At 41.3% G+C, this 18,377-nt stretch overlaps 1 protein-coding gene across 3 annotated transcripts in view; it reads right to left on the reverse strand.

Moving 5' to 3' along the window:
* LOC144505479 (ras-GEF domain-containing family member 1C-like) overlaps positions 1-18,377 on the reverse strand; it is a 140,352-nt gene that overhangs the window by 53,067 nt on the left and 68,908 nt on the right. For 2 of the 3 annotated variants that reach the window (XM_078231594.1, XM_078231597.1), the window contains exons 1-2: positions 12,986-13,108; positions 5,356-5,517 (exon numbers count right to left, since the gene is read on the reverse strand). The gene's annotated coding sequence lies outside the window, so the exon portion shown is untranslated. Of the gene's footprint in view, positions 1-5,355; positions 5,518-12,985; positions 13,109-18,377 lie in introns of those variants that run through there. The other variant, XM_078231596.1, reaches the window with a different exon arrangement.

Raw genomic sequence — 18,377 nt, forward strand, 5'->3', positions numbered from 1 at the left:
ATTTTATGGCCTCGCTCATCCCAAAACCGTAAAATCCCACCCAAGCTCAACAGACCTCCCCATTGCCTGCCTCTCGCCCGCTCTGATTCCCGTGGCAGGCGGGTGGTTAAAATTCCGGCCATAATGCCTCAAGTTTCCAATCTCATCTAATCGCTGGAAGACAAACACTGCCCACACAGGAAGGGAGAGTTACCCCAATACCAGCCCTTGCATACTTCCTAATGACCAGCTGCCCAAGCTCTCACTCATAGATGCTGTAAATGATGAGAAAACCATCATAAAAAGATTTCCGTTCTTACACAGCACCTTATCATGGCCTCATGATGTCCCAGAGTGCCAATAAATTACATTCAAATATTAATAACAGTTATATTAACAGTTTTCAAGATGGTGAACATTGATGAGGAGAAAGTAAAATTGTGTAGAAAGAGTATGGTGCCCTAATTAACAGTTTTCATGTGTAGGATCTGGCATGCTTGCTAAGTGTGGTATTGTCATAACTCCAAGGTCAATTTCAAATCCAAGGTAGCCACAACAAAAGTCAGACTTGTGAAACTTCTAGGACCCAATGAAATACCAAATGAGCAAATGTTCAAATGGACAACATTCTGTATCCTCATCTCAAATGTCAATGGCAGAAGGACCATTGACATTAGTTAAATAAGACATCCAAATAACTCGGAGGGTTTGACTAAATGAAGTGAGGAGATTGGCTATAGATTTATAGAAAATAATGACAGAGGAGGCAGCCATTCAGCCCATCAGATGTCTGCCGGCTGAAAGAGATTCATTTTTCAGCCCCGTGGATCATGGTATTTCTAATGGATAGCCATGCACTGAATGTTTTAGAAGCTTTCTGCCTCTACCCACATCCACCCCCCCCCCCTCCTCACCTCAACTCTCTGGTTAAAATAATTTCCCCTAAACTCTTCTTAAATCCTTCAGCCTATCACTTTTAATTTATGCCCCCTGGTCACTCCTGTGCTTTTACGAATTGGTCCTGCCATTTCCACTCTTGTCAAGGCCCCCTCATTATTTTATGTACTTGAATTAAATCTTTACTCATCCTCCTCTATCTCAAAGATAAAAAACACCAGCTTACCCAATCTTGAAGCTTAGTAGAGACAAAATAAAACAGTAAGACAAAAAAGTGATAATATGGAGATTATGGGTTCAGTGAGAAGATTTGCAGGCAAGGGAAAAAAAGCCAATCAAAAAATGTATTAGAAAGACGTATCAGCTTTCTAGAAAAGGTCAGAGACTAGGAAAAAAAAAATTGTTTAAAAAAAAGAGGCCAGTCAGAAAAGTTGTGGTGAAAAGAGGAAGCACTTCAGGCTTAATGGAGCGTGAACCGATTGTATCAACAATGAACTGTTTAATCTGCTCTGGAGCTGTCAGAAAAGCTTTTAGCAGCTAATGGACCATCAGTTCATTGTGTAAACAAACCTCAGTTAATCCCCTCTTTGACTGCTCTGGAGCTGTCAATCAAAGCAGTTCTAAGAGGTTTCAGGGCTGCTGGGGCTCACTCAAACTGGAAATGGGGGATCTCCCGAGTGAAATTGAAAGATCCTCTTAGTCAAAGCACTTCAAAAGAGACCTGGGGCTTATGAAATCAACCAATGGTGATCCCTATTGTAGAATACAGTGCTGCTGTGATTTTGACAGCTTCCAGCTGTTCAGGGGGCATGGATATTAATAAGACCAGGCCACTTCAAAGATGTTACAGAACACAGAAAATAATGAATTTTACCAGAAAGGTGCCTGAAATCACCATCCCAACAGTGATTTCCACATTCTCCAGGGCAGCAAGGAGAAGTCCAGCTCCAAGAGCCTCCTCCCAGGGAGAGGCAAGAGGTCAACCCCTTCCCCCAGTCCATACCGCTCCCAATCCCCAGGTCCCTTGAGGGTCCCCCCGCCACCTGCAGAGGAGCCCATGGGCACAGTTGGAGGCAATTGTTGCCCCGCCTGGCAGTCTACAGCACCTGGTCCCCATTTGTCAGGAACAGGACTCACGCCCATGTGCCTTTGAATTGAATCAGGCCATTAAATCAGGCTTCCAGGCTGCTAATTGTATTCAAATACATTTAAATCAGTTCTAATCAGGTTCTTGCCTGCTCTGGACGAGAACCTGATCTGGCCAGGCATGGCGGGCCAGTAAACTCGCAATGGATTTGATGCCCGGCGAAACTCGCAACTTGGCATTCACCCCGATTCAACAGGTCATCAGGAATCCCGGCTGGGGCTAGTGGCCCCAGAAATTTGCCCCCTGTATTTACATAACTGCCTTCAGGAAAACACCCCACACAATGCATAATTTTTCTTTCAAAAAAGATTGGTGGTTCAAATTGCTCAAAGTGCTATAGTACTACACATTTGTAACAACGTTAATTCGCAGCTCAAGTTTTGAAACATTGGATTTAATTTGTATTTGGCTGAGGAGGAAATGGAATGGGAGGTGGGCAAGGCTTCAATTTCACATTCCCAAGTGGCATGTTGGCTCTCTGATGCGGCCCTGTCAGTCTCCATTTTGGAAGAGTCAGTGGGTCCTACATACTGGCAACCTGCCCAAATATGGGAGGAAACCAATTCCATCCAAATAAAGAGTACTCTCACAATCCTGACTGGATTTCCAATCTGGTGCATGGGGTATTCTACTCATCAGGAGGCTGTTCGTGAAATTGTGGCAGCCTCCCAGTGGCCGGGTGGAGAGACACAAGAACTGGAGGTTCCAAGCTTCTTTGGAAGGCTTTGTTCCGAACACCATTCATAATCTCAGCATTGCCTGTTACTATGTTGGGAGGCAGTGTTCCCCCTGGTGTCCGAAAGCCCTAACCCTCTGGCTTTCTTATGAGCCTCATTTGTGGCTGACGACTGGGTCTGGCACAGTCCTCATGTACTCCCACCTGCTCCAGAAGCTTCCACCTCTGTCACTAGGGTTGCCGATCTGTTAATGTTGGATGGCCTCCTGGCTCTCCAAACTGAGGAGCCCACCCGCCACCCCAAAGAGGACGGCAGACATGACCAACTAATTGGCCAAATTCTTGAAAATGTTGGGCATCAGGCACTGACACAGTGCGAGTGCAGGACTTAGTGCTCCTGACATCAGAGTGCTGACCCCAAAGACAAAAATTCAGCCCGAGATTTCACTTTGGAATTGCAAAAATGTTCATGGTTAGGAACAATCTGCTTCCTGTTCTTCCCACTGGATATCAACATTGCAACTATTCAAATGAAAAATGTGAGGGGACTTTGCTGACGCAACTTTGCTTTTGTTTCTTTTCTGCCATATCAGGAATTTGTCAAACTATCAAGTTCCTAAAATGCTTTTTAACCACAAAGATCAAAGCTGTCTCTGAATATTTATACATTTAAAATATCTAGATTTATGAAAAGCCTTCCTGTGTCATCGTTATCCAGGGGTAGAATTTAACTCAGGCGATTTGGGTCCCACTGATGGACCCAGAGTTGGGTGCGATTCCTGAGGGGCTGTCCGACCTTGATCGCATAGTGGCTGGCCAATGAGGGGAAATGATGCACCAGACATGTCCAGTTAGGTGGTGGCGTGGGCCCATTCGCTGCTCCGATCTCTCCGATAATGGTGCATCTCGTGCCTGCCAATCCCAAGCTTAGTATTGCTCCTCTACCAGTCATACGTCCAACAATACTGGATGTCTGATTGCCATTTATTTTATTTTAGTTTAGACCTTTCCCTGGCAGCTTGCATTTAAAATGCCAATCTATGCCCCTCAGCCTGTATCAGCTCCTCCACCCCCTGGCCACCCCTCCACCCCCATGACCCTGCTGTCCTCTTGTGCAAAATGCTTGACCTTCCACCTTGTAGCCTTCCTTCAACACAACCAGCTTTCGCAGGTCAGGGATCTGGTGGCCCGTGATCCTTCCTCACCACTTCCTTCACCCCAGATGATGTATTTAACTGCCTTCAGCATCTTGAAAATGTCTCTTAACTGTCTGTTTAACAATCGTCATGATCTTCCTGCCAGGTTCACTGCCCCACTGTTTTCCCGCCAGATATGCATTTCCACTGTTAGTATCTGCCATTGTGATTCTGACTTGCCCACTCGCATGCAATTTTATGGCCGTTCCCACCCCAAATCCGACTTCAGTAGATTGCATTAAATTCTGCCACATATATTTTTCCAAAATTTACTTTTGCAAATCCTTCACTCAAGGAAGAACACTAGTTTCAGTTAAACAACCCAATGTGTAAACAACACAGCTCGCTTGGTCACGGTGGCAGCATAGCATGAATGTTTCACAGGTCTCAAGAATCACCAAACTCCACTTTCAACTAGAATCATAGAATCCAACAGTGCAGAAGGAGGCCATTCGGCCCATCAAGTCTGCACTGACCACAGTCCCACCCAGGCCCATTTCCCCATAACCCCATATATTTACCCTAGCTAGTCCCCCTGACACTAAGGGGCAACTTAGCATGGCCAATCCACCTAACCCACACATCTTTGGACTGTGGGAGGAAACTGGAGAAAACCCACGCAGACAAGGGGAGAATGTGCAAACACCACACAGACAGTGACTCAAGTTGGGAATCGAACCCGAGTCCCTGGCGCTGCGAGGCAGCAGAGAAAGATGGCAGACAGAGGGCGGGGCAGGGGAGAAAATTTCACAGAATCCTATTGGCCCACTCTGGCATTTATGCTGCAACCCAACTAACCCCATTAGCATATCTTGTTCTTTTCTCCCTCCTTCACATACATGTCTAAGTTCCGCTCAAAGACATCTTGGTTACGTGCTTTGTGGCAGCAAGTTCCACGTTCTCACCGCTCTTTTGGTAAAGAGGTTTCTCCTGAATTCCCAAGAAGGTTAAGGGTGACGATCTTATATTTATGGCCCCTCCTCAAATGATTTTAAAAGGCTATTTCAGTGGGTCTGGCTGAAAAGTGATGCAGCAAGTTGCTCTTGGTTTGGAGGGAAGGGTGGTTCTGTGTCGAACATTTCTGTTGAATTTGTACGTGTTGTGCTTTGACACCCAGGTTCTGTAAAAAGTTTTTCGAGAAAGCAGGTCAGGCTACCAAGGAAAATGTCAATATTTCCATTCCTGTTTCTTTACTAGCTTACATATTACATCAAAAATAGAATTTAGTTTCAGTCTTTGAGATAGGTTTGTTTTCCAAGAAAGCAATCGGACAGTCCCATGACAAAACGTAGTCCAAGAATTTTATGTTTCCACATCAGAGACAGAATTAACAGCAAGCAGTTTTATACTGGAATTGTGTGGCTTCTGAAATCTCTCTCAAACCCAAAGTATCAACAAGTTATTCAACCTTGGTCACAAAGATTCATAGGGACCCGCAATAACAAAGGTGATTTTCTTACCTGTGTGAAGACAGGCAGGAGCACTCCTCTCACTACTCCGGCTACAGACAGCCATAACTGTTGCACGCCTCCATTGGCAAGCTGTTGGGCATTGACATTTTTGGAGTTGGTACAGTCATTGGAGGTGTGGGCTGAAGCCACTTATTTTGGTGTGTTTATTACCTGCAATGAAAAGATTATATTGAAAGAAAGAAAAACTTGCATTTATATCACAGAAACATAGCATGGTTACAGCACAAAAGGAGGCCATTTGGCCAGTCATGTCCATTTTGGAAATCTGCAAGAGCAACCATGTTGATCCTACTCACCTGCATTTTCACCATAAATCTGCAATTGTATTTGTATTCAGATAATTATGCAATTCCTTTTTAAATCCACAATTGAACCCACACTATCAGGAAGTGTATTCTAGATTCCAACTGCTGGTAGAAAAACCCTCATGTTGTCTTTCATAGAAACTAGAAGCAGGAGTAGGCCAGTCGGCCCTTTGAACCTGCTCCGACATTCATTTTGATCATGGCTAATCATCAAATTCAATATCCTGATCCCACCTTCCCCCCCATATCCCTTGATCTCTTTCAACCCAAGTCTTTCATCTCAAGTCGGTGTCTTCTGGCTCTGGGCCCTTCTGCCAATTTTGAACACCACCATCAAATCTTCTCTCAACCTTCATTCTGCAAGGAACCTTCACTCTGCAAGGAGAACAGTCCCAACTTCTCCAATCTATCCATGTAACTGAAATTCCTCATCCGTAGAGCCATCCTCGTAAATCTTTTCTGTATCCTCTCTAATCATAGAATCCCTACAGAGCAGAAAGAGGCCATTCAGCCCATCGAGTCTGCACTGACTCTCTGAAAGAGCATCCTACCCAGGCCCTCTCCACCACCCTATCCCCGAGCATGTAACATGACTAATACCCCAATCTACACATCTTTGGACACTAAAGAGGCAATTTAGCACGGCCAAGCCACCTAACCGGCACATCTTTAGACTGTGGGAGGAAATCGGAACACCCAAAGGAAACCCACGCAGACACAGGGAGAACGTGCAAACTCCACACAGACAGTGACCCCAAGGCTGGAAATGAACCTGGGTCCCTGGCACTGTGAGGCAGCAGTGCTAACCACTGAGCCACCGTGCCACCTTTGTGATGATCCAGTGACTCCATCTGCCATTGAAATCCTAAGTCCAAGCTGACAAAACTGTAGACACTTTATACCCATGTGGTCCTCCATGACATGTGAAGTGCAGGAATTGCAAGTAATGGATATCAGGTGTCCTTCTGTAATTCTAAAAAAAATCCTCTGTTCCCTCGAACAAATCTAGTCAGTACTTTGTCTCAACAATTAATTTTAATTAATGCCTCAAGATCAAAAAAAGATATGTTCTTGTTTATATTCTTATTAATTCATTGCCCATTATATTTACCCCAATTGAAGTTTTTAACTTTTCAGCTCCTAGTTGGAGAGAAAAAGTGAATACTCATGAACCAGATGCTTAACTGCTTCCCTGTGACATAGCAATGTTTTTTTGCTGAAAAAGATGTTTTTTAGTTGAATCTTTTTGCGAGGAAGTATGTCTTCACCTTCTTCCTAAAAGTGTGGTTCCAGAATTGGACACAGTACTCCAGTAAAGGCTGAAGCAGTGTTTTATACAGGTTCACCGAAGCTTGCTTACTTTTTTGACTCCATGCCTCGATTTGCAAATCCCATGATCCTGTGCGCTTATTAACCACTTTCTCAACCCACCTTGTCACTTTCACCAGACTGTGCTTATAAAACATCTTTTGCATCTCTTTAGATTGTACCCTTGGTTTTATATTGTTTCTCCTCGTTCTTCCTACCAAAATGCATAAATGACATTTCTCTGCATTAAATTTAATCTGCCTTGCTTCTGTCCATTCCATCAAGGTGTCTACCACTTTTCACAGTTCACAATACTTCCAATTTTAGTGCCATGTGTAAATTTTGAAATTGTCCCCTGCATACCCAAGTCCAGGTCGTGAATCTGGATCAAGAAAAGCTGTGCTTCTAATACCAGCCCCTCGGAAACCCCGTTATATACAATCCCCCAGTCTGAGAAACAAACCAGCTAAATACCTCACTGTACTTGGGGGCATTCTTTACTTAGTAGAAAATGTGCTTGAAGGGAGTGTAGGTGGAGACATTGCTCTGTTTTAGTGCTGTTTACTTATAGTTCCTCGGTGTTTTCACAGGATTAAAAGGCCAACACTGGAAAAACTAGAATATGCTGAACTGTCAAATTGCCCAATGGATTTGAAATGCTCTTGTAAAACTATTGCAAGTCAGATGGTGAAAATATCAAAAACCTATGAAAATGAATGGAAAAATGGTGAAGTTCTGTATCAAAATTGATTACTTTATTAGAACACGACATTTGTTGACAGTCACACTTTTACTGACAGCTGAATCAGCAAACAATGATTACGATCATTACTTTGTGATCCAGGTACCCCTGACACCAAATTGAGATCTCCAGTTTTATTGCAAAAATCATTAATCTGTGATAAAATGGTACTTTCCTGCTGGGTTGTGTGTACCCTGGCTGCAGTGTTGTAGACCACATACCTCAAGAGTAGCTTGGCACCAATTTTGACTGCAGTGTATGAGGATAGACATCTTTGACTGGACCAGAGACACAATGCATTTGGACGAAATCTTCAGACTGACCAAGTGGCACTGCCATAAGAGACATTATACTTGAAGTAAACTTCAGACTATTTTCAGCTAATGTACTAAGAATGAATTTAGGGAATTCCATCATTATTTCCCCTTCTACTTCCCCCTAGGATTATGTGGCCTACTTCTTACCAAAAGAACCGGAATTAGATTCTGACTGAAACTGATATTAGTAAAGGGCCCTTTCTCTGTGAACAAACACTTGTCATTTGCCAGTGTTGACATATTTTACTTTAGTTAATTCATAGATTGACTTAAAAATAAAGTTTATTTGAAAATTATTCCCTCCCCCCCACCCCATGTAGATGACTGACAAACCAAAATTCTCACCCAGCTGGGAAGACAACATTTTTCAGAATATGAATTATACTGTGAGTATAATTAATGTTGTGCACCTTAATCAGAGAGTAAAAGTAGTAATCTGAGAAAAAGATGAGAATGAAACTGAAAACATCTCAGAATGCTAACCTGATGCAGAACCTTTTAGCATGTCCCTTCCCCAATTTAGAATTCTGAAACAATGGCTTTAAAATTAATTTCCCCCCAAAACCTTAGTCATCAGAAAATCTATAAACAAATTGCACAGTGCTTTCAAGTGAACGTGGATTGAAAATATATTTTCACCAAGAAGGATATTTTTAATGTAATTTTCTAGAGAAGGGATTCTTTGCAGAATCCTCTCAATAATATTACAGAAAATTGTGATAAATTGAAAATCACTTTTACAGATGGCAGTATAATTATGTGGTGAAGTGCTCATGTCCTCTTCCAGTAGTCTAAATACTTTCCCCCTTTGGCTATATTTGCTGAGAGCATACAAGTACTTTTGTTTAATTAAATTATAATGAATTGCTTGTCATATTTGATTGATTTTCAACTTGGATGTGTTTTATTTTCCTTTTAATGTTTATATCCTTTCCAAGGTCCAATGAGGTAGCACTCCCTCAGGATGGGTGCACATCTTTTCACACCAGCCAGGCACTTCAAAGGATTGAGAAATTAACTCAGAATACAGGCACTAAATTGTCAGATGTGACTCCAGCTGTTGCAGAGACATCACGTGATCCTGTATCCAGTAGTTCCAAACTGAGACCATCTCGTGCCCCAAGCCCGCAGAAGCCAACTGCTCCTTGTCAGGGAGGTGGAATCGGGAAAGAGGGTCGGTACAGATTTGGGTGGGCTGAATGGCCTCTTTCTGTACAGTAGGGATTCTATGATTCTAATTGTGCCGAGTAAATCAGACAAAATTCAATTGTGTGATTCTTCCGTCGAAACAGGTCTTAAGAAAAAACGAAAAATACACAAAAGTTGAAAAAATACAGCGATAATTCCTGACAGAAAAATGTATAGTTGGTAGTCAGTTAGGTGGTGAGAGCCTCATTTAAATATTTTACTCCCAGAAGTATTTAGTTAATAACAGCTGAGAAGATGTTGCAGCACAATGTTCACAGAGGGTTGCCTGGCACAGTGATAAAATACAGGCGAAATGTGTTCCTCCAATTCAGGAGTAAAAATTGTCAAAGTGTTGAAATCATCATCAACCTATTCTATTGTTAAATAAAATACCAGTGAAGCTGGCAAATCATTGCTCTTATAGGTGCATATCAGAAAATGACTTGGATCCAGTCAGCCATATGAAAATGAGAACTTAAGTCCCCCATTTAACAACTCCTCACTATATAATTTAGCTGTAAACATTGCAAATTATTTTTTCCACTCTAGTATTGTTAAAAATGATCATTCACACAACAACTTTTTGAATATTAAAAGCTCTATTAGCACTAATGCAACAATATTTAATTGAACCATGCAATTACTGCATTAGAAGCTTCTTCATATATTGCAATGGGCAAAATATTATACTGGAATGAAACAACTTGACTGGATGGTACTACGATGCCAGGAGGTAGCCCACAGACTTGGAATAAAGTCAGAGGAAGAACGTGTTGAATATTTCTGTCATTCCTACCGAGTATTTTAAATGAATGACAATGGGGTACATAATTCAGTTGGCTGGTGACCATAGCACACAGGTTTGGCTAATACAATCACTATTCATCTTTGGAATCCTCAACGTTTGTCTGCATCTTCAGAGGTTGTCGCTTGAGTAAATTCGATAGCAAATTCCAGCACCCTTTGACCTAAATCTCCATAGTGACCATTGACTACTTTTCTTCGTGTTAGTTTTCATCCTGATTATAGCTGGACACGTTTCTCCCTTTACGGATTTCAGTGGCGGCATATTTTGTTATTCTATTGAGAGATGGATGTGTGTGTTCGGTTGAAAAAGTATTACATCGACTACAAAAGTGCCTTGCAGTTGAACAGTCACAGTTCCTCCCCCTTGAATTATGCACATGGTTGCAAAGAATACGCTGATCTCAATGAATCATTAACAAAAAAAAGAGGAAGGCATTTTTTTGGTTCCAAAATGAAGCTCAGTTATTCCAATTTAGCAATACAAATTTGATTAACTTCAAATGTATCGCATTCATGAATGAAGCAGCAGATCCATCCATGCTAGTTGTTGCCAATGGATATGTGTTTACTGTTCTACTCTTGATATCCTTTGACTCACTTTGAACATAGCAAGTTACATTGATTGAAGCTACCAAGGCTTGACTGGATGCTTTGCAAAAGGACCATTACCCGGGATGCAGGGTAAGAACAGTAAAAACAGGTCGACATCTTCAGATGTATATGTTGTATCGGAAATTTACTGTTCTAACTTGTGTCAAAGAAATAACAGCAAATCCTAACAAAAAAGCAAAGCGAGCGGGAAGCGCGTGTACAAGGGGAAGGATAACGCAGAAAATTAAAACAAAACAGGGATAGGTCACTGCACGAATTTACTGGCAACTTGCAATCACCCAGTTAATAATAAAATCAACATTCCGACTTACCAACAATGGCATCCTACAGTTCCAGTTCTTGCTGGAACTCTGACAACAGTCCTTCCTCTTAACTTACATTTCACATACTCTCTTGAGCAAGGCATGATCACAATGAAAGCAGTGTTGTTCCCTAACCATTCTGTGCTAAATGTCCCACTTTAAACTCTTTCCCATCACAGTCATGTCAATGGTGAAAAGGAAGTTAATAAAGTCGGCTTTAACTGTACCTGTAGACAACAAATCTTACCGATTACTCTTCCGTGAGCAGAATGATCCAGTTCTCAAGTCCAGTTTTTCATCAATTCAGAACTCCGCGCTGTTTAAATGTTCAAGGTCCTATTTTCCACGGGTCTTTGGGTACAAATTCTTCACCTGGCTGTTGCACCTTTTAACACTTTAAATCCATTTCTTCCCCCAATCTTTCAGCAATGCCGAAATGGCTTACTAAAAATACAATGGAGGTCAGAAGCAGCTCAAATTTGCGGAAGGAGGAATGAGCAAACACACCTACAGGAGCCAGCTGAGCTGTGTGAGCAGCCAGACAGATCTCCTGAAACAGGATACCATGAGGGGAGGGTTAAACTCGGGGCTGCTTTTCAAGCCTATGCACACAGCCCCGCAGCAGAAAGCTTCACATGTGGGTGCTGAAAGGACAACCGAGCGGGTTCCCTGTAGCTGACAAAGAGATCGCGGCCCCTCGAACAGTCCATACATAGCTTTCGAGCTGCTCGCTGTATTTTGGAGGCAGGTGCAATTATTCCACACAAACATCAGCTGGGAATCCACATAGACTTCTTCTCCCAGTGTCTGCTGCACTACTGAAGCATGCATTCAAATGAGCTCATGCCTTAAGGGCAAAGGTTGCTTCACAATGGCTGTCTCGCACACACATACACACACAGCCGGCACAAATGCAGAGTGAAAGGCACTGGGAAACAGATTATTCCACTTTCCAATGGCTGGGACAGACTCCTGGTGTAACAGATGAAATCAGGAGCTGTCCACAAAATGCTATCTGATTGTCTACGCTAAAGTCAGCAGTTGCTATGAATAAAAATCCACATTTCAGTAGCTTTAACAGCTTTGCATGCCAGACATTCAACACACTGTGAGGTGTCAGGATTTTACTGATCATTTCGTGAACTCTCAATAGAGTTTATCTGGCACTCCCTTTCCCTCCTCCCCTGAAAACAGTTGGGCATTTTGTTTAAAACAGACAGGAATGTATCGGAGCATTCACCCAGAGCAAGTGACCTAAATACAAATCTGTAAATAAATCACGTGTGAATGTTTGATTGAAGTTCTGCTATTTCCTGCTGCACATGCTCAGCTCTCAGTACGAGAAACATAATCAGATGACTCATGCACCGAGCCCATTAAACAATTAGTTCAGAATTCAGATTAAATATCAGTTCCTTTGTTTAGGGTAGGTGTGTATGAAAAAAAAAGCTTTATGATTATGACAACGACCGTGAAACTAATCAAATACTGAGTTCTATGTTACAAATGCGTAGTATCACACTATATTAATTACAATTATAAGGAAAAAGATCTATTTCTCATCTTGCAGTAAGAGACAAGCAGATGAGTTCTGTTTAATATAATTTATGTCAATAAGAGAAAAACTTGAAAACACATACACATCAAATTATTCTCCATTTCCACGGCAGAATCTGGTTCCTGTAACAATCCTAAAACACTTAAAGAATGGAAATCTTGGAAATTGTAACTTACACACGCCGACAATGAGCTATCAATTGTCGTTAGGGTCAGTGCGTTATTGTGGGCTGCAAACCAGGATAATGTGTTATAGTATCTGATCGCCAGGAGTTTTAATTAGAGGCGACAGAGATTAGAGTAGAAAAGAACAGAAACAGAAAGGGTTGGAAACAACAGGTCAGTCAACATTTGGGGAAGGAACAGTCAAGCTTATGTTTGCTGCGGGAAATGAGTTATACACAAAACGTAAACTTCTCTGGTCTCTTCACATGAACACTGCAAATATTGCGACTACTGTAGAGTTTTAAAAAAAATTACAGGCATCTCTCTATTCCTTCGCGTGACATCCTTAAGCTGTCTTTGTACTCCTCAGCCTTTGGTCTTCCAGCAAAACTCAATGCAGGGATAATCACCTTCAATTATTCTTGAAGCTTATCTACTTTCTTTTTGATTACGTCCTGTCAGAAAAATAAGGTCTGGGCATCAGAAATATACGCAGAGGGTCATAGAGAAACGTCAAATTATAAACTGTGAATATTAATAGGATTGATGTTAGCAGTTCTCTTAACAACTAGGCACTTGGGATATTTTACAAGTAATATTTAGTAAGTGCAATTGTAACACAGTATGCCCGTTCATTGGTTTCCCATCAGATATTTCAATCTGCCAACATGTTAACTAGTCGTGGGTATTATAATTCCATTACTAAGTGACAAATAGAATTACAGCTTTTCACAAAATTAAATATAAAATATTTCAACGTGATTGAATATATTTGAGACTGAGCAATCAATTTTATAAAGTATAATCCTGAACCTGAAATTCTACACAACACCGTAAAAGCTCATTAGGATGCTTTGCAATAAAGCTGAATGCTTTACACTCATCATCAGGCATTAACATTGCCTGCTATTAGGTACTGCCCTTTCATAATATGTTCCTAGCTTGAATAAAATGCCCGGTTAGGTACAGGGTTTGCCAAACTACTTACGCGATTAATTTTGTGTCTTCAGCATCAATATACTTAATAGGTTAATATTTCATGAATACATCAACTGTCTCCATTTATGTGCAACTTTTAGCACAGAATTGCCATATTTCTAATTTGATATTTTGACTATTCTGAAGGATTATTTACTTATGTCAATTTAGCGTGCCTTTATATTTACAGCTCCATTCATTCACTGTGCAAAGCGGAAAGATTGTGTTCCTCTCTCATTTCTGTCATATTTGAAATCGCTTAGTACTTTGAAAAAGGCTGGTGATTCCTGTTTGTTTAGTGGTTGGATTATCATACTTTTATGACCGGAAATCAGCAATCCAACTGTAATCACAACCAAGCCTAAGTTTATTATCTGTACATTATTTACTGATCTATTTGGAAAAGGGCTGAAAGCCAAACCTCGGATTTTGCTTGGACAAGTTTTGCCATCAGTAAGCTGAAAATTACCCTTGTACCTCAGCTGGGATTCATACACTTTAACTGTCCACTGTTTCTCTTTTTTTTGTCAAATCGCTGGAAGTCCTCCATTTATCTTCCCCATGAAAATAATTGCAACTCAACTAATTATATTTCCAACCAAATCAACTATTCGCACCACAAAGAAGTCACAGCATTAGTATGACATTGAATAGTTGAGATGAGGAAGCTGGATTCTTAAAGGGGAAATATTCAAAGTACAAGAAGATACAGGGCTAAGGAATGAATAAGATAATACATTTTTTTCAGGTTTTTATAGAAGTACTGGTACAGACCTGATGGGCAGAATAGCCTCCCTTTGTGCTGTGTGATATCTCTATATAACCAATATTTCTCTTTTTGGCACCATTTACAAACAAATGAGGATGACAAGGTGAATAGACTATTTGATTTATCTATTAAGAATACATCCCTCCTACATTTTCAAACAGACTAATTGAACTTCTTTTTCAGAAATTTGTCTTTAAATTTCTGAAGGGGTTGGGACAATCGGTGCTTTGTTGCTTTTTGGCATTCTTCCATAATGTTAGGGCTGCAGCAGACTTGATCTGGACTTTCGTATCTGTTCAATATGACTTAGCCTCAAGGTTCCAATTATTTTGCTTAATGAGCCACTTAGCTGTCCAGACGGGTGACATATGAACAAACATTGAATTTGGGGAATACTTTAGAACATAAAACATTCAGTTGCTTTGAAAACTCAAGAACACACTCTGTGAACACGAACTGAGCCAGTTAAATGTGAAAGCACAAAAAATAATCTTCAAATACTGGCTTCAGAGAGTGTGGAATACGTCCTATTAATGATGCAGAATTGATGAAAGGAACAAAAATAGTTAAACAGAGGTATTCAGGCATGTGGAAAAGGGGTTTAAGCATAGAGCTGCCATGGCTAACAAAATGAGGGCCAAATGGCTTACTTCTGCCTTTTCTAAAATCCCTCAAGAGCATTTAATGCTACTTACACCTTGGAGGTCAATATTAACCCCATCAAACACACCAGAAACTGGGAAGATGAGCAGCTAAAATTAAATGGGTCACTTATCCAATGATGTTCTGATGGGATCCTTACATCTTCAAATTTGTCCTGTTCACTTGAACAAGACGCAACGATACCTGACTGCAGCTTGGAGTTTTTAAAAAAAGATGCATATTGGATCCCATAACATAATTAGTCATAGTTTTAACTCTGACACAAAACTTTCCCACCATCTAAAGTCAAGTTAGGTTATAGAATCAACAAGAGAACAGGCCACACCAGATTTATTGGTGGGTAACAAACTAGAATTAATTAATAATCTGATGGTAAGGGAACATTTTGTAAATAGTAATCATTATATTTAAAATTTGAAATTAGGTTCAAGGAAGAGTCACAAAGCCAGGCCTTAAATTTAAGTAAATCAAATTTCAAAGGGATGAGAAATGAATAGATTGCAGTAAAATGGGCTGAGCTATTAATGGGTAAATTTATAGCCAAACAGTGGGAAGCAGTCACAGAAATATGTGGTACACTACCAAACCAGTAACTATGTCAAAAAGTCATAGGCTATTTAGTTAAAAAATCATAATCTACAAATGAGACAAAATCAAATGAAAAGGAAAGGCAAGGAAAATGAGAAAGCTATCAGAGAGAGCTATAAAAATGAATAAAACGGATACAGAGAAAAGTAATAGGCGCAAAAAGGCAATAAGAGAAAACAACTCTCAAGAGTTAAGAAACCTAACAGCAATGTGATTGACTCTTCACTGCCTTCACTGCCTTTGAAATGGTCCCACTCACCTGAAGAAGGGGCTTGCAGCTCCGAAAGCTTGTGTGGCTTTTGCTACCAAATAAACCTGTTGGACTTTAACCTGGTGTTGTTAAACTTCTTACTGTGTTTACCCCAGTCCAACGCCGGCATCTCCACATCATGACTTTGAAATGGTTAGCAAGCCACTCAATCATATCAAACCACTACAGAAAAGTTGAAAAGAATAAATGACACACCCTACCCATTGACCCTTAAAAGTTCTCCCTACCAGTAACTGGGGCTTGTGTCAAAATTGTGGGAGCTGTCCCACAGACTAGTGCAGTGACAGCCAGACCTAATCATTCTCATTGAATCATGCCTTATAGCTAAGTTTCCAAACTCCTCCATCACTGTTCCTAGGTATGTTCTGTCTCATTGGCAGGCAAACACACCAGAGGTGAGGACACAGTGGTATGCAGTCAGGAGGGAGTAGCTCAGGTTCCCCTAAAGTCTCATGGCATCAAGTCAAAATGGGCCAGTAACCCTCCTGCTAATTACCACCTACCACCCTTCTTTGGCTGATGAATCAGTATTCCTCCATGTTAAATACCACTGAAGGTAGCATAATACTCTGGGTGGGGGACTTCAATGCCCATTACCAAGAGTCTTTTGGTATCACTACTATTGACTGAGCTGGCCAGATCCTGAAGAACATACCTTTGTAAGATGCTGATGGAACCAAGAAGAGGGACAAATCTACCTGATCTCCACCTCACTAATCTTTTGATTTGAGTTGATTTGATTTATTATTGTTACATGTATTAGTATACAGTGAAAAGCATTGTTTCTTGCAGGCTTTACAGACAAAGCATACCGTTCATAGAGAAGGAAATGAGAGAGTGCAGAATGTAGTGTCATAGCTAGATGTAGAGAAAGATAGGTCCATTCAAAAGTCTGATGGCAGCAGGGAAGAAGCTGTTCTTGAGTCGGTTGGTATGTGACCTCAGACTTTTGTATCATTTTCCCGACGGAAGAAGATGGAAGAGAGTATGTCTGGGGTGCGTGGGATCCTTAATTATGCTGGCTGCTTTGCCGAGGCAGTGGGAAGTGTAGACAGAATCAATGGATGGGAAGCTGGTTTGTATGATGGATTGGGCTACATTCATGACCTTTTGTAGTTTCTTGTGGTCTTGGGCAGTGCAGGAGCCACACCAAGCTGTAATACAATCTACTTTAACAGTTGCATCTGTCCATGACAGCACTGGTTGGAGTGACCATTGCACAGTCCTTGTGCAGATGAAATCTTGTCTTCATGCTGAGGATACCCTCAACTATGTTGTGTGGCACTACCACCATCCCAAATGGGGTACATTCAGATCAGACCTAGCAGCTCAAAATTGGGCATCCATATTGCATCATGGGCTATCAGCAGCAGCAGCAGAATTGTATTCCATCACAACCTATAACTTCATATAGCAGCATATTCCTCACCCTACCATTACCATCAAGCCAAGGGATCAATCCTGGTTTCACGAGAAGTGCAGAATGGCACTCCAGGAGCCTTACTAGGCATACCTGAAAATGAGATACCAACCTGATGAAGCTACAACGCAGGACTACTTGCATGCCAAACAGCAGCAATCCCACGAGCAATGGATCAGATGAAAAACTCTGCAGTTCTGTCACACTCAGTCATTGGATGGCTGTGGACAAATAAACAACTTACTGGAAGAGGAGGCTATCTCCACAAATATCCCAATGCTCAATGATGGGGGACCCAACATACCAGTACAAAGGCAAGGCTGAAGCATTTGCAACCATCTTCAGCCAAAAGTGCTAAGTGGAAAATCCATCCTCCCCTCCTTCTGTCCTCTCCACAGAGATGCCAGTCTTCAGCCAATTAGGTTCACTCCACATGATATCAAGAAATGGCTGAAGGTACTAGATCTTTAAAGGCTATGGGCCTTGATGACATTCCAGCAATAGTACTGAAGACTTGTGCTCCAGAACACGCTGCATCCCCAGCCAAACTGTTAAAGTACAGCTACAACATTGGTATCTATCCAACAATATAGAGAACTACTCAGGTGTATCTTGTCCACACAAAGCAGTACAAATCCAATCTGACCGTGATCATCAACAAATTATTGGAAGGTGTCATAATCAATGCTATTAAGTGGTACCTACTGAGCAATAACCTACTCACTGATGCTCAGTTTGGGTTCTATCAGGACTACTCAGCTCCTGACCTCATGACAGCCTTAGAGCCACATGGACAAAAGAGCTAAATTCAAATGGTGGGGTGAGTGACTGCCCTTGATGTCAAGGCAACATTTGACTGAGTATGGCATCAAGGAGCCACAGTAAAACTGGAGTCAATAGGAATCAGGGGGAAAACACTCTGTTGGTTACATTCATACCTGGCACAAAGGAAGATGGTGGTGGTGGTTCGAGGTCAATTAACTTAGTTCTGGGACATCACTGCAGGAGATCCTCAGGG

The sequence above is a fragment of the Mustelus asterias genome, chromosome 16 (assembly GCF_964213995.1).
Source record: "Mustelus asterias chromosome 16, sMusAst1.hap1.1, whole genome shotgun sequence".
NCBI lineage: Eukaryota > Metazoa > Chordata > Chondrichthyes > Carcharhiniformes > Triakidae > Mustelus > Mustelus asterias.